This window comes from Chrysoperla carnea, chromosome 5 (genome assembly GCF_905475395.1).
Source record: "Chrysoperla carnea chromosome 5, inChrCarn1.1, whole genome shotgun sequence".
Taxonomy (NCBI): Eukaryota; Metazoa; Arthropoda; class Insecta; order Neuroptera; family Chrysopidae; genus Chrysoperla; species Chrysoperla carnea.
The window spans coordinates 45032343-45050647 of NC_058341.1; the positions used below are offsets into that span (position 1 = coordinate 45032343).

At 28.6% G+C, this 18305-nt stretch overlaps 1 protein-coding gene across 2 annotated transcripts in view; it reads right to left on the minus strand.

Moving 5' to 3' along the window:
- LOC123299640 overlaps nt 1-18305 on the minus strand; it is an 84503-nt gene that overhangs the window by 55989 nt on the left and 10209 nt on the right. The gene's annotated exons all lie outside the window — the stretch shown is intronic.

An 18305-nucleotide genomic window follows, 5' to 3' on the forward strand; every position in this document is an offset into this window, starting at 1 on the left:
AATCCATGCAGAAAACAGAAAGGGAAAAGCGAAAATGTGCTCGGAGGAGCATCAAGAAGAAAATGTTTCAAATACAAAAAATGCAAAGCTGAGAGATCGTCTTGCAAGCCACTATCATCCTTACTAGCTCCTTTATTTACTCGAATTTTCAATTTGTAGCTTTATAAATGAGTTTTGTAAGAAAATCTAGATATAAGGAAATGGATATTGATATTATTTATAATAATCCATGCAGATGAATAAAAATTATATGAAGTACTTATGTTTTTGAACTAGAAAATTTATGAGTTTTGACTAAAATAAAATAATGAAAAATATACAATTTAAGAGCTCATTTTCACAGAGATATTGTCATTAATTGCAAACTCCATCTAAGTGTCCATTTTCCTGCGGGAATAGTTTTGAAAACAACATATTTACTAGAATGATTTTAAGCCAATGGTCCTGATTTGTGTGAATTTGCGTTTGTTTATTGATAAAGATCGCCTTAAAAAAACAACTGATAAACTGATATAAAATATGACATTTTTCAAAATATTAAATTTTTGAAAATAACAATTAGTTGTTTTATTCGTGTGAGTTATATTGGGTTGATTTTCCTTTTTTTTCCTGGCTAAGAATTAATGAATGTACCGTAATAACCTTTACTTTTTTAATGGAAAGGAGTGTAAACAAAATAAATGTAAAATGACCTTTAGAGACCAGACTAATAAATTTTTGTATGTATTCTTCCCTTATTTACACCTTCTTTTTCAAGTTCCAGAATTAAATATGAACTGAAGAAGTACATTTCTTCAATTCATGATAAAATCGAAGTGTGTCAAAGTTAGTTTACATTGTTTTGTGACGATCGATTGTCTAGCCTACACCAGAATTCTGTGTATAGAGGTTATGTGACGTTCTTACTATTTTTTTTTTAGTGTTATTTTAATAATAACGGATTTAATTACTTTTTTATAGGGTTTTAAATGGATTATTAGTATACATGCAATCAATTAGGTATTAATTTTTTTTATTATTAATTAAAAATGTGTCGTCCATGAACTAAGGAAATTTATCCTGTAGTAAATATGTTATACTCTGTGTCTATCAATGTCCACGTGACAAAAATAAAATCGAGATAAGAAAATATTGATATTTTTTTCAATAATAACTAAAATTATTTAGTAATAAAAAAAATTATGTACAGAGTGATCAAATTGAATTAATACATTTTTAATTTTTAATAAAAACAGAACGCTTTGATATATCAGTATGAAATACATTTTAATTTAATTATTTAAAATAAATAATCAGGAAAAAGTTATTGATCTGGCCTCTAAGGGTGTAATTCACCACGGCTTGTTTTCTTGGAAAATACCTTAAATGAAATGATGACTTTATTATAAATTATTTTTATTTAGTACCACAAATAAATTGCACGGAAATAAATATTTATTTATTTCTCACGATTCATTATATTTTAAAAACTACGAATCATTCTCAGGGTGAATTATTTCACTTATTACAGTTAAAATGAATGAATGAGTAGTTACACCACATTCCAATAAAAGTTTACAATATATTATTTTAAAACACTTTTAAAATACTTTTTAAAAAATTCGGTCCATTTTATCGGCTGCATGAAAATGAGTGTATCAAGTTTTTATCACTTACATGTAACTTACGAAGCATATATTTTTAACTTTTCAGCGCCAGTTAAATTAAAGCTTGTCATAAAGTTTTCTTTTTAATGTATACAGCGTGTCTTTTTAAATTTTTATATCGAATGTACAGGGTTGCCATATTGTTGGATGCTTAAAAATGTAGATCATTTAGAACATATAATAAGGGAATTTTGTTACATAACAATTACATGTATGGAACGCGAAGGTGGATACGTTGAGGCAAAAACGATAAGAATGTGAGGTAACGAAAGGAATGCTTTCATCTCTTTAATTAAGTTAACAATTCATTTCTTAAAAATCACCTTCAGTTCGTTTTTGCTTCAACGTACTCACTTTCGTGTTTCATACATGTAATTGTTCTTTTACAAAATTCCTTAAGGTTGTTGTCTTGCTATGAGCATATCGACAGAAAATTCTAAATTTGTGTAAACTTATTAGGAATATAATAATACATTAACCAAAAAAATTTGAATTCGATTGACCATCTCTAACTCGAGCTAAATACAATTAAAGTTCGGATAATTAACATGGAGAGCATAGGAAATGTTGCGTTTTGTTGTGTTTTTAACAAGTTTTTTAATTCTAGAAAAATTTGATTTAAGATATTTTCAAAAAACTAACTGAACATCATGAATTTGTGCATGTGAGTTTAAATAAAAAAAAATCCATAACTATTGACCGCTTCATTCTTGAGATATAGTCACTCAAAGTTATTTAAATTTTTTGTATAACAGAAACAATTATATTTAGAGTATAAGTAGTGTAAGAGAGATGTCTCTTATATACAGAATTACAGATGTTAATTATCATGCTATTATCATACAGAATACGTGATAAATGGACAGTTGAGTTAAAAGCATGCTAAAATTAATACTTATTTGAGTGTGCTAAGCATATCTATACGTACATACCACTGCTGTATGATGTAGTACACTAATTTTTACAATATTGTACAAAGACAACCATCTTAAATACTCTGATATATATCTCGGGAATGATTTCTTGAACCGTTTCTCTTATTATCTGCTCTAAAATGTCTACATTTCTAAACGATCATTAAAATTCCTATCGAAATTTTTCAATTTGTGGACACTCTGAAAGCAAAGATTTTTATAAAGAATAACTTTTTTTCATAAACCATATAATAAAAAAGTTTTCTTTATGGAGCAAATTTAAGTAGACAAGCTGTATATATTTTTGTATATCTATTAATGAATTATTGACATTTTTTTGATTACTATATGAAGCTGTATTTAATGACAAAATGTCAGAAGCCAGAGGTCTGAGAATACGTAACAAAATGGTATAAGTCGACGGCTAGGAAGAAGACAAAATGGGGTAAAGGAGAAATGCTTATGTTAATCCGCTTTATACGATGTATAGACTTAAAATCCGAACAAGGAAGTCATGGAGATCAGCAATCATGGAGAATTCCTTAATTTCGCATTCAAATAAACAGTAATTGTAAAAAGTTTTCTATAAATTAAAATTTAACTTTTTAACTTTTATTATGATGTCATGAAGGTCACCACCGCCATATAAACACACACACACACACATAAGAGAGAATATTAAACTTATTAATAACAAAAATAAACAAAAATATGTTGATTAAAATAAATAATATTTAAAAAAAAAAAAACAAATCTAGATGATTTAATCAAAAATGATTTTTTTTCCAAGAATTTTAATTCATAACGCGAAACATTTAAGAAGGTCATTTAAATGAAAAATATTTTAATTGTGTTGAATATTATAATTAAAAAAAAGTCATAAAGATATTATTTGTTAGTTGTATAAAATACCCCTTCAAATTTTTCATTAAAGATCAAGGTTTTTTGTAAAACGGGATTTTCATGTGATGCAATCGAAAGTATTTCCTTTTTATACCATGTATATGAAATATACCAAAGTATACTAAGTTTAGTCCCAAGTTTGTAACGCTTAAAATGATGCTATGAACAAAATTTTGGTATAGGTGTTCATAAAATCACCTAATTAGTCCATTTCCGGTTGTCTGTCTGTCTGTCCTCGGTCGTCTGTCCGTCTGTCAACATGATTACTCACAAACGAAAAGAGATATCAAACTGAAATTTTTATAGCGTGTTGAGGACGTAAAAAGATAGGTCAAATTCTTAAATGAGTGTAGAACGAAATTTTAAGTGTAAAAAATGTGCCTTATAAAAAAATAAACAACTTTGGTATGAAACATTTTTTCGTAAACATCACTATTTACCCGTTATGCGCAAATTGTAGTATTATATGGGTATATCACTTATATGTGTGTGACATGCATGTATGTGTAATGTGACAGGCTAATCAACACTGTCTATACATGGTATTTCAACAATTAATTCAGTCAAATGTTTGTTTTCACTTGTTCACCCCTAACACATCATTGGATCGGATAATGTAAGAAGAAAAGGACCCTGCTCATCTCATAGAAATGGGATCTCGGTCAAATGTAGGAATAAATTTACACAGGGATTATTAACAATCCAGGGCTTATAACTTAAAAAACATTTGCAATTGGATTATTCTGCTCATTGAGGCAGGATTAAGATGCCAAGATCTACAAAATCCGGCAATAAGAGCAAATTTGATCTAAATCCAATTTCCAGAATAATATTGCGGGGATTTAAGAATTTTTCTTTTACAAAAATCGAAGGTTGTATAAAATAAGGTTGTACCAAATTGCCACTGGCACACCATAAATGGACTCTTCACTTATCACTTATATCCACCCTCCAAGGATTTTTTACTTCTATTGTCACTAATACGCTCATTCTACAAAAATCGAATTTTAAGTTTTCTTGGAAATTCTTTGTACGCAGTATTTTATATAAATTAAATTTACACGGAATTTACCAACTTCTTATGTAAATTACAGAATCAATTTCGCATTTTCCTAGGAAAATCGAATTTAAGCAGTGCAATTATCTTTTCCGGGAATTTCCAATATTTTTTCCAATTTCCGATATTTCAGTTCAGTATTCCTATGTTTGTAACTTTGTAAATACTTTCTATCGTTTCAAAAGTCAAGTGTTAGTTTGAAACATGCTGTTACGATATGATTCTTTGCCTAAGGCTCAACAACGCTCAACGTTCAAATTGCTCAAATGTTCTACAGATAAACTTAAATAATTCTTTAAAAACTGTGGATAGACTTTTATAGCAAGATTATGGCCAATTAAGCAATTCACATCATTGTGCAAATGTTCGAGGAAACTGTAAGCACTGAAGATAGGATGAGGCGTGTGTATCATTGCGGCGTGCGTTCAACCAAGAAATACGCCATTGAATTTTTTTGCCTGCAATGTTGGAGCACGTAAAAGCTAACATCCGCCAAGTTAGAGTCGAAAAAATCGCCTTAAAGTTGCGAAAATTCATAGTAAATTATTTCGAACGAAACTGCTACAGAATTTCCAGAGGCGGCCTTTTGACTGGCATCATTTTTCATCTTAAACGGAGTATAATTAATATTCGATTAAATATAACTAAGACAATATTACATTTTGTGTTTTTTTAAAGGTAGAATACTGAATTTAAAGTTTTAAAATGTCTTAAATATCAAAGATTTTTTCATCTTATACCAAAATTAACTGAATTTTTCTTGAATGAACATTACTCGCTGTAATTACACAAACTTTTAAACTCTTAATTTTTTCGATTCATACGTTTTTTCCTTTATAAGTAATTCTCAATAACATTATTATATAATTTTTTCCCCCTGTAGTTCTATACAAATCTAATATGCGACGACATAAAAATAATAACAGCCACTTGTTGAATGAGCAACACAGAATAGTTGTTTACTTAGAAAAGCAGTATCGAATACCATACTCTACGATATACACTTCATACATTACAACCACTATTTTCTAGGTCACTCGTTCAGTTAATTATCCTTCTAATGCTACTATTATATACAGTAAAAGCCATTTATAATGTCATGAATTCGTTACGTGCAGCATGAATCAAGCGATAATACATTCAATAAAGTTTTTCAATGAAGGTGATATTTTCCCGTCATTTAATGCTTTTTATTGAAATCGAATCTTTTGGAGGAAATTCAACTTAAAAATATGTCATTATTGCATTTAGTAGAAAGAAAAAACGCTTAAAGTTTATCGATAATTGTAGGTCAAAGTCATGGACACAGATGAATGTTCTTATTGCCCATGACAATTTTTGACTCAAGCATTTTTCCGTAGGTAGCGGTGTTTTCTTTCGATTAAATGCAATAATGACATATTTTTAAATTAAATTTCCTCCGGAAGGTAACGTTTTTCGAAAAAATGTTTTAAACATAAGTTGTTAGTTTTTTTTTATGAGGATCAACTTTCTAACTTTAAGTGTTATTCTATCTTTTACCGTTTAGGATCTTAATTGACTATTAAAGAAACCCGAAGAACTAAGTCTAATCTGATGTCATAACATGATGTCACAAATTATATAGTGTATTTCCCAAGCAGAAATATTATTTATGATTAGGCGAATCGAAATGTTCAGGGGTCACTTTAAATACAATAAAATAAAAAATATTTACTTAAGCACCATAACCTTTTTAAACAAGTTGATAATTTATTTTTTGTAATATTACATTTCATCAGAAAATTTCTGGAAAAGAAAACTTTTATTTTTTTCATTTAAAATTTCTGAGAAATGGTAAACAATGAAATGTAATAAACACAAACACAAATTACGTTCTTTATTTTAAATTAAATGTAATTACTTTAGCATACAGCTATATACATATTATGACGTGTATTATATAACTTATTTCATTAAAACATACTCGTGGAGTAACTGGATAAAGTTGCAGGGTGGTAATCGAAATGGTACCATACAATTCGCTGGCTATTCCAAAATTAGTAAAAAGGGTAGAAAAATATTCCGGTATATTTAAAAAAGAACGATTCTTAAAATTATAATCTTTTCTATCAAGAAAATCACTAAAGATGTCAAGCAGTCATAAGCAGGCTCAAATGTTTTAAAAATTAGCAGTAGTTTATGGAAAGATTAGACCATTAAAAGAGTAAGCTTGAAAAGTATTTGGCATTGACAGTGTGGACAAAATATAGAATAATTCATTTTGCATTTTTCAGATTCTTGCTCAATCTTTCTAAGCTATTCACAGGCCGTACCAACATTTTTTTTTGGTTTCCTAGAATTCACCGTCCTACTTTCCATTTGGCAGAGCACTTGGAAAACTACAATGAAAAATTGCAATGTTTCCTTAAAAATCGGATCCAAATTTCTATTTACACCCCCTATGACCACGGTTTTTCCGACGAAAGGAGAATAATGTGTTTCATATGTCTTTGCCTTCTACTAAACAGTTCTACTATAGTTTCATAAAAGTTCCACTATAGTTTCACTGTAGATCAAAAAAGCCTGAACTGATTTTAACAACAGTGGTATCGTTAGAATTGTGGTGACAGTCCGTCCGGTGGACATAAGTTATTTGACGTTACAAATAAATTTAGCAACAACCACAAAATTACCGAGAGGAGAAAAAAATTGTATGGTCTGTTTTTCAATATATATATTAAAATAAATATTTAGCTCACAAATGAGCAAGACTTCAACGTTTCCATTTTCTCTGTTCCTCTGTGGAATTCAAGCACTCATGAGGTAGCGTTACAACAACATGGCAATAGAACACTTAACATAGGATATCATAGGATAAGTGATTCCCTAAAAAAAGACGAACAAGTTCAATTTCTTGGAAACAATTTGTATTAAATATATTAATTTACGGGAGCAATTTTTTCTATATTTTCAGAATCATTTATTAATTTCAGCCCCCGGAATTATGCAGATAATAAAAATAATTCCAGACTATTTTGATAAAGAAATAAAAATATTTTTAATGTTTAAAAAAAATATACTTCTGTACCTGTATGTAAGTGTTCGATACAAAAATTTAAAGAACACATAAGCATGAAAACGATTATTTATATAATTTTTTTTTTCTCACAATAAAATTCTAAGAACTTTGGAACAAACGTTCTGCAAATAGCATTATATATATTTAGGATTGTGTACCAAATTGTAGCAATATTCTACTCTATGTTTGAAAAAATACTTCAAAATGTTGATTTTCTTGATGAAAAGCCACAAAAAAATATATTCGGCAAAATAAACACGCTTTCTTGCCATAAAATTAAATTAAATTTTAAAAATATTTTACTATAGCAAAAACGATGTCAGCCATTTTAGTGGCGTATAATATTGGTAAAAACAACAGCCGTGTATGTAATTATTATATGTATAAATAAAGTTAATGGTAAAATAACCTACATAAGAAAGCCATCAACAAATTGGTAATTAATGCATATTATTTTTGTCTAGATGATGTCATATCATGGCGGCTCGTGTTTTAGCTCACGTGATATACATATTAACAATTACGACATAATTTTAATATAATAAAACAATAATGTGCTTTTATGACTCCAAATCAAAATTTACAATACATTATTTTTATCAAATTTCTTAATTTATTATTCGCTGACGAAAGTACTCAATAAAATATGTCCCGCCCTAAAATATGTAAAAATCCCAAAGCCATTTAACAGAGATATTTCAGATTTGCATCTTTTATCGATAGTATAAACGGCGTCAAGATCCAATTTGCTTAACATAAAAAACAACAGTTATATCTCGAATTAAACGTGAATGAGGATTTATGGAGTAGGTTATAAATGTTTTTTGAAGGAATTCTAAGTAATGATTTGAGTGGCATTCAGATCAGAACCCCATCCCACTTTTCGAATTAGATATTTGTTAGATTCAGCTGATTTTTTCACTGAATGAAAAGACAAAAGATGTATCATATTTACACTTACATATGCTATTATATGTAAGTACAAATAATTTATGTCAAAACTGAAAACATCTTTGAAAAAATCACTTTTTTTAAATGACAACACACACTTTGAAATTTTAAGTTTCTATAAACCTCTTTTAAGAATTTTACTGCTGATTTTTTACTTTATCACTAGAGTTTGGGAATTTATGAAAGCTTGAATAATACTTGCCGTATAATCTGTCAAATTTGATACTGTTAATCTACAGAACCATTAAACTACAATCCAGATAAATATCTTCTGTAGACTTAATCGATTTTTTTCTGTTATTGTGTACATTTGATTGTGAATGACGATGATGATAAACGAAGTAAATCAGGCTTTACAATGATGGAATATATACAAAAGCCAGTCAACCAATCACCAACACGCTTAAGCTAATGTGTGTTTGTTGGTTCACTTCTATTTCTAAGAATCATCATCCTGTATAACGTTAATTTTTATTATTATATATTTTGTGTGGTTTTTCATTCACTATATTATATTTTTTTATTGAAACTGACTCAAATGTGTTTATAATTCAACCATAATTTATTTCAATTATACAAATATTTTACGAGATTGTATTCGCACAAAACTTGCATACCAAATTTTATGCGAACGTGTGTTGCTTTGCACGTAGAAATTTTTCTGATAGAAATTCTTTTTAAGGTGATTGTAAACCTACAGTAGTATTGTAAAAAAGTTTTGGTTTATTGTACGGTACATACATATTAACCAAATAGATGCTTTGTAGTCAAGTAATGAGTTATTTTTGGCTTTACAATACCACGCAACTACAAAAATATATAATATATTGTGTGCAAGAGATGCTTATTAATTTGATATTAAAGATATCGCTCTTCAATTATCAATAAATACTCTAACTATAGTTGTCTCTGTTCATCAAATGATGGATCTTCGAATTTTAATAATTAAAATTTTGTTTTTATTTCATTAATACAATTAAGACAACCTTATATTTTTATGATATTATTATAAACTACAAGATTGTCTAAATATTTTAGTAAGTTTTTTATCATACTCTCTAGATTTTTTGATATAGAATTATCCAATTGAAAAGGATAATCTATATGATTCATCATTTTTCCAAACAACTTTGAACGATAAAATAATAATAAAAACTCGATGACCTAAGAATTTTTTGTGATTTTTGGAAACTTTGTTAATCAAAAAATGTATTTATAAAGTTTTATTGAAATCCCTAGTATTATTCAATCCTTGCATATCTCCTTAATCAAAATTTCAAATGTATTACCACGCTTGTAATTTTTTTGTCATATAAAATACGAAATATGTTAAACAAGTTAAATTTAGAAACGTAATTATTCCCCTATCAGTATGTTTATTATTCCTGTAATTCACGTGGGCTTCCTATAATTTTTTTCACGTGCCTCATAACGTTTTTGTAATATTCAAGCTAAATCTAAATAAAAAATCTTGCGCAGATATTTATTTTGTATACATATCACTAGAATTTGTGTTGGTATATAGAGGTAGTAGGTATATATTGTTTACACTGTTTCTAATCAGTAAATCAGTACTCCCACGTACACACCTTGATTTGATAATGAAACAATAAAAAATAATTGTGTTGACTTATCTTAAAGTATTTCTAATGACATGCGACTAAAAATAGTTTTGCACGAAAAATTCCGAAAGAATTCATACTATTTCGAAGACATTTTAAGAAGAAGACGTATTTCGACTGCTAAGCAGTCTTCATCAGTATGAATTAGCTATAAATAGCGTATGTTACTTATTGATAATTTGGTGACATCTACACATAGGTATTTTGGTATGTACACAATTTATACTTCCAAGTATCAGACAAATTGTGACATCAGCCTTCAAAACATCTATCTCGTGATCCTTTTCGGCCAATGATATTCGAGTGTTTTATCATCTGATTTTGACAAATAAAAAACTTAAAAAACTTCGAAATCGAAAAGGGTCACGTGATAGAAGTAATAAAGAGTGGCGGAACAATTTTTCAGATACTTGGAAGTATACAAAAAATTGCGTACACACCAAAATACCATTGTGTAGATAGATGTCATCAAATTAGCAATTAGTGACGTACAAATTAGCAATTAGTGACGTGACATACTTAACGAAGAATTATTAAATGGTTTATCACACCTATCACATACAAATTTATTTTTAATAACAATTGAAATACAAATTCCTTTTAAGAGAACAAGCTTTTATTGTACTAAAAAGTAAAAAAATAATTTTTACTATGAATCACTCATATTTGGCTATTTGTAAAAGCTTGAGGCGCTCCGAATAAATCCTTGATATTAAAAATTGAGCCCTTCCAGCTTTTACAAATAGTCAAATATGAGTGACTCATAGGAAAAATTATTTTTTACAATTTAGTGCAATAAAAGCTTGTTCCTTAAAAAGTATTTTTTATTTAAATTGTTATTAAAAATAAATTTCCATGTGACAGGTGTGAAAAAAAGAAGATCTCTAAACAATATACTGTAAAAAATTTTGGATTCCAATTTTTGTAGTTATATAATAATAAAATTTCTTCAAGTACTGTTGCAATTTTTTAATTGTAACACCTTTGAAAAACAATGTTCAATTAAAGAAATATTACGTTCTATTCAAAACACCCATACAATGTTATCGCAAAGTTTAAACAAATTTTTAAAGACAAATCTTTTGAATTAATCATATTTTTATAAAATATTGATATACAAAAATTTTAATATAAATACATTGATTATATTTTTGAGGATTTGTTGTATATAGAATGAAATGATAATTAATAAATCATATTTACTTTTTGATAAAATACATAAATTGCTCAAGAATATTATAAAATTAAAAACTTTTTCTTGATAAATAATAATAATTTATAGTGAAATCATTTTTTAAAAATAGGTGTGATAAACTTTTTAATATTATTATTGAATCGAGCATTCACTTTTCCTGTTCAACATAAATGATAATATTTAGGAGTCAATATAATAAAAATTAGTTCAAATATTTAAGGTCCCCAAATATTTTGCTTGAAAACCAAGATTTTAGGGAGAAATAATCGATCTACGCGTCATTAGCAAAAAGATTAAATTTTAAATTCATAACTTATAAATATCACTACATATTATAAAACAAAGTCGCTTTTTCTGTCCCTATGTCCCTATTTTTATGGGTCCCCTGGTTTTTATGTATAATACATAAATATTATAGTAGAGTAAGGGTTTGAAATAGGGGTTGAAAGGGATATGCTTAAAAAAATAAAAAAGTTGTGCATCGATTAAGCTAAAATATTGACACGATATACAACCAGCTTCAAAGATCTATTGTTTTTATCTACTTTTAACCTTCGGAGGGTAGAAAGGTGTAGCGAGAAAGTGAGAAGGAATTATCGAATATTTACAAATATACCTAAGTGGGGTATCAAATAAAAGAGCATGACGTGTACATTACAAAACTGTTATCCCACGCAAGGAAATATTTAACAAATTTAAATTAAAAATAACTACATCATTTCTTTTTTTTTATGCATAATTTAACTGAATAATTCTGTTATTTATCAAAGCTATTACAATTGTCGATCCACACAAGAATAAGAATAATACACTTAGAAAAACCAAGAACAAAATATATACTTACAAATTTTTTAGATTGACGTAAATGTGAATTGATCCGAATTTTTATACCATGCATATATGTAATATGCAAGGTATACTAAGTTTAGTCCCAAGTTTGAACCGCTTAAAAATATTGATGCTACGTACAAAATTTTGGTATAGGTGTTCATAAAATCACCTAATTAGTCTATTTCCGGTTGTCTGTCTGTCTGGCTGTCGTCTGTCTGTCGTCCGTCCGTCTGTGATCAAGATTACTCAAAAACGAAAAGAGTAAATGAGCAACATAGGTCAATTGGGTCTTGGGTCCGTAGAACCCATCTTTTGAAACCGTTAGAGATAGAACAAAAGTTTAAATGTAAAAAATAAACAACTTTTGTTTGAAATATTTTTTCGTAAACATCACTGTTTACCCGTGAGGGCAAAAATTAGGCGTAAATTGTGTAGGATGTATTATACAGGAATATCTGTTATATTAGTTATGTATGTGTGACATGTATGTGCGTGTAATGTGAAAAAGTAACCAACACAGTCTATGCATGGCATTTCAACAATTAACTCAGTCAATTGTTTGTTTTTTATACTCTTAACTAGTCTTTCTAAATTTTTTCTCCTTTATGCTGCACTCTAAACACTGCATTATTTGGGAGATTTGTTCGAACCAATTAATACTGTTAAAAAATGATATCCTTTGCCGAAACTTGTGAAATATCAGAACGCAGATAAAAATATAAAATACCTTTTTCACCACTTATAAATCTTCTTATCAATTTATCATTTGTTATAATTGATATTTTTTTAAATAACTTTTTTTATCGATGCAAAACATTTATTGATTTCTTTATAAAAACACTTCATGACGTTTTTGTGTCTATAAAATATTGATTAAATCAAACAAATTCATTGTTTTGAGTATTAAGGATTAATCATTCGAAGTAAGTTTTTATTGTAATATTCTGAAGTTCAAAATCGATTTTCGAGATAATCTCTTATAAATCGAAATAATTCTTTACTCAATAGTTAAAGCATAAAAATGTGTTCGTATTTTTATTGAGAAAATCACTAATGACGTCAATTTTTTATCAGTGTACTGTTTTTCAGGGTAGGTTTAATTATACTCAGTGCCAAAAAAAAAAACGTCCCACGCATTTACATAAAGTATATATACTATTATGTGTGTTTTTTATGATACCTGGTACCTATTTATGATATGCGATATATTTACATTTAAAGATTTTATTACTTAAATAAAAAATAAATACAATACATAAAATAATGCGAAATTCCTATTAAAATAAAAATGTGAGGTATTCTTTTTCCACGTATAATATAAAATCAAATACGTATCTGTGTTCTGTATGTATGTATGTACGTAAGTATGAATGTGTATGCAATTTCTAAGAATTATTATACGAGTAATCCGGAATGCTTAGTTTTAACTGCTTCGCTGAATAGTTTAATAATACTAAAAACATATATATACAACATCGTATCACCTTAAATGTAATTATTACCTCTATATATTTACACAGTTTTTAAAATTAGTTCACTAACGCCTCCTTTTATTAAAAAATTTTTCAATCTTACGCCCTCTCAATTTAGGAAATTTATAAACAATTTCAAATTTATTAATGGTAATCGAAAAAAATAAGCCGAAAATTTTATAGATCCGGAGTACTTATTGTTATAATTACGAACAGGTTTAATTTGGCGACTATAGAGTTGATTGGGTTCTGAATTTTTTAGCCCTTGCGTCCAAAAATGGTACACTATTACAGACATTATTTTTGGTCTATTTTTTTCCGGGTCTATTTTTTCCATTCTACTTTTTTCGTAATCCGTTATTAATAATATCCAGAATGTCTTTGCATGCCTAGAAAGAGGTATCTAGCTTTCAGCTCGATCGAAATAAGAAAATTCAAGGCAAAATCATTGAAATGGGCAGCTATGTTCTCTGATTCACAAAGAACACGGGTAAGTTCAAAAAGAATCGTAGGGCTGCCGTGAATGGATTAAATCGCAGCGAAAACAATTTGTTGGGCACTATTGCGATGTCAACGTTTCACTACTACGATTTAATGAGTGTTTGATAGAAGAATAGAAGCGTAATACTTCCCAAATCTTCTTGAATTCGTTTACTAAAGAACAAGGCAAGAACAATTATGATTGTTGTTATAATATTAAGATCAAATGCACCAACAAGGAGCAATAAGGGACTTTAGAGGACGTCTGTAAGGAACTTGAACAGGCAAGTAATTTTATCTCAAAATTAATAGCACTAAAACCAGTACTGGCAATTAGAAGTGATATAAAGCTTAAAAACTAAACCAGCTTATTACTTTTCCCGTTATCCGATCATGTTTCTTCTAATTGCAAGTGCTAATTGCCACTACCGTCCCCGCCAATCGTATAGGTATTAGAGCTAGAAAAGACATGAAAAAATTGATTTTAAGACGGCTAGATTTTTTATTTTTCTTTTCTTATTGTAATTAAGGTATGGATGAAGTACATCTGGCATGGTCCAAGAGCTCGCTGCAAAAAACCTGGCCTATCGAGTTACCGGATGAAGTATTTTTTAAATGATACTACTCACTGTAACTATTAAAAAAATCATTTAGTGCCAGGGCAAATATAGTGCATAACCTTGCTATATTTTTTCTAAGGTACATTTTTTGGACGTAAACTGTACCAATCGAGTAACCGCTTGAAACTGATTTTAAAATGTAGTTTCGAGTGAGTAGAAAATAATTATGAACAACTGCCTCGGTCAATCTGGTGCTAACCCCATGGCACGACACATTTTTTAATTTTTTTTTTGTTGTGTTACCGTACCTATCGAGTAACCGCTTCAAACTGTAATTAAATTGAAGTTTAAACATTTCTTATTAAGAAAATATATTAGTGCCACTTCTATTTTAGTGACAAATGCCCGGCACGATACTTTATATTCCTTCAAGTCCCATACTATTGCTCATATAATCTATAACAGATGCATTGGGGAATAAATGAATAAACATCAAGTATCAACATAAAATACAATGAAAGTTCTCTCATATATTTTACTATAAAATTAATTAAAAAAATTTAAATATCAAAACTTGTCAAAAGCTGTCCAAACTTGATGCGAACATTGAGCGCGAATATAGACGAAATTGATAATTTAAGAAGTATGGAAATATTGCAAGAATATACTTGTAAGATTTATGGAATAAGTTGTAACAATGTAAATGATGCGAGATTATTAATGTTTCAAAATCGATTTACGTCAACGTCTGTAACAGAATATTTTATGAAAAATGTAAAAAGATTTGATTCAACTCAACTTCCACCATGTTGGAAGTCACTGAAACAAAAAATTTTACGAACTATCTATGTAACTTCAATGTGGCAGAATGCTACTGAAGCTAACTGCATCAATTTCTCACCAGAACAATGCGGATGGACAGTAAATGACAATAAAATTGAACCGCTTTGGTTCAAAGGTGATCCAACACCTCTCTTAGTTGAAGACATTGTTATGGTAGAACTTGATGAAGTAGAGCTTAATGAAATTGATAATTGTGACGATGATTCTTATGATAATGATGATTACAACAACAAAAATGACAGTGAACGATGATAATCATGAAAATAAAGGTGACCATGATGATAATTATGATAAAAGTGACGATGATCATGGCAGTAGTGACAATGATCATGACGATAGTGATGATGATGATTATGATGACATTTAATAATAATTCTATATACATAGTTCAATGTATATTTTTAGATATTTAAGTTTTTTAATTAATTTTATAGTAAAATATGTATATGAGAGAACTTTCATTGTATTTTATGCTGATACTTTATAAAATACTCGTATAAATAAAAAAAATCACTTAAAAATTACTGTAATTGTTATCCATTAGATGTTTATTCATTTATTGCCCAATGTATCTGTTATAGATTATATGAGCAATAGTATGGGACTTGAAGGAATATAAAGTATCGTGCCGGACATTTGTCACTAAAATAGAAGTGGCACTAATATATTTTCTTAATAAGAAATGTTTAAACTTCAATTTAATTACAGTTTGAAGCGGTTACTCGATAGGTACGGTAACACAACAACAAAAAAATTAAAAAATGTGTCGTGCCATGGGATTAGCACCAGATTGACCGAGGCAGTTGTTCATAATTATTTTCTACTCACTCGAAACTACATTTAAAAATCAGTTTCAAGCGGTTACTCGATTGGTACAGTTTATGTCCAAAAAATGTACCTTAGAAAAAATATAGCAAGGTTATGCACCATATTTGCCCTGGCACTAAATGATTTTTTTAATAGTTACAGTGAGTAGTATCATTTAAAAAATACTTCATCCGGTAACTCGATAGGCCAGGTTTTTTGCAGCCAGCTCTTGCTCCAGCACCTAAGAGCGGTTACGATGATTGCGTTTACTATGGCTGGAAAAAGCTGCGAAAATTGCCGATTAAATCATTTTAAGACAGTTTTTAAATATTTTTCATGTTCTTTTAGCGATATAATTTATAACTGTTCCAGATAGTTCTGTCGTTGTTAACACCGCTCCAAACATTATTCTTATTTTAAAAAAAAAAACTCTGTCTAATCATTTTAATGAGGTTGTAATTTTAATAAAATTTAATATTAAACATGAAGAAAGTAATTTTTATTTTCTGAACAGAACTACTTTTGTTTCTCTATCCCACATTCCGCGTTAATTAAGCGCTCTCAGATACAAGAAATACCTCATCCCTATTTATGTTATATAACGGAAGAAATACAGTCGTCTTAAAATTAATTCTGGAAAACATTGACAGCTTTCATAACATAAATAGGAGGGAATTTATTATTTTTTAAATTGTATCCAGAAGTTAAATGAGTATTTTACACCAGATCTTCCACAAGTATTATTACTTGACTGACAAAGCTACATTTTAAACCAGTATTATTATTATTTACAATAATATAATAATCAATTCAAAGCATGGTGAAGTCAGGGCCAATCAACTGTCGTTGTTTGTTGCAGCTAGCAGTTAGCAGCTAGCCAGTCAGCATGTTATATTCATTCTCTTCTTGTTTGTATCTACATAGGATTTCGTATTGTTATCCATCTTCTTCTCCTGTGATCATGTGTGTATTATTATTTTGTTGATTGTTCGTTGCTCTGTTTTTTTTGTTGTTGTTTATTATTGTGCTGATAAAACTACGCGCATGTGCACAACATGAAACTTGTACTCTCATTTCATTCATATATTATGCAATGAATGTATGGTATATACATGTGTGTGCTTGTGTGAGCGAGCTACGTTCACTTGTTTTTTTTTTCTTGCTTCACTTTATCTTTGGATAGAAGAATATAGAAAGAAAACCAACCAACCTAAAACAACCCGATCGTATACAACTTGCTTGCGTATTTAATAAAACATGATTCCCCAGGTTTTATTCACAACATTTGTTGATCCATTTTAATGTAAAGTATGTTGTTTTATAATTTCTTATGTCTCAAGGTATTTTTTCGTTTCATGAACGCCAGGTTTAACTTTAGTTAAGGTCGAAACTGTTTTTATAATATTTTATTTAATTTCTTGACATCTGCTATACAAAATATACCATGCAAATAGTCAATAGATTTTTTTATGTTATTAATTGGCAACTGTAACGATTTTTCTAAACTTGTAGATTTAGTGTTCACTCCAATCACTACATGGCGCTTTAGTTGCCACGTATCAAGATTTTTGAAATTTTATGTTGGGATATGGTGTGGATATTTCAATTAAAACAAATTCAACACGAAAGATCAAGGCTTACAAAAATTCCTCAAAATAAGGACTTATATCTAGAATTGTTATTCGATTTATACAAACGAAACATAGTTACTTATTACTTTATCGAAAATTACTCCAGATCTCGAAAAATTGTATTCTTACTTTTTGACTTTATTGTCAAGTTATAACATAATTCACCATCAAATTGAAAAAATATATAACAAATTTTCAATAATTTATTACGATTTTAACTTTAATTTAAAATTTCTTTAATTTTTAACTTCCACCGGCTAGTTTTGGAGAAATCTATGAAAATATATCATCCATCTACCGTTTTACCATAAGAACAATATAAAATATGCCTACTTTTCAAGTCATTTATTTAT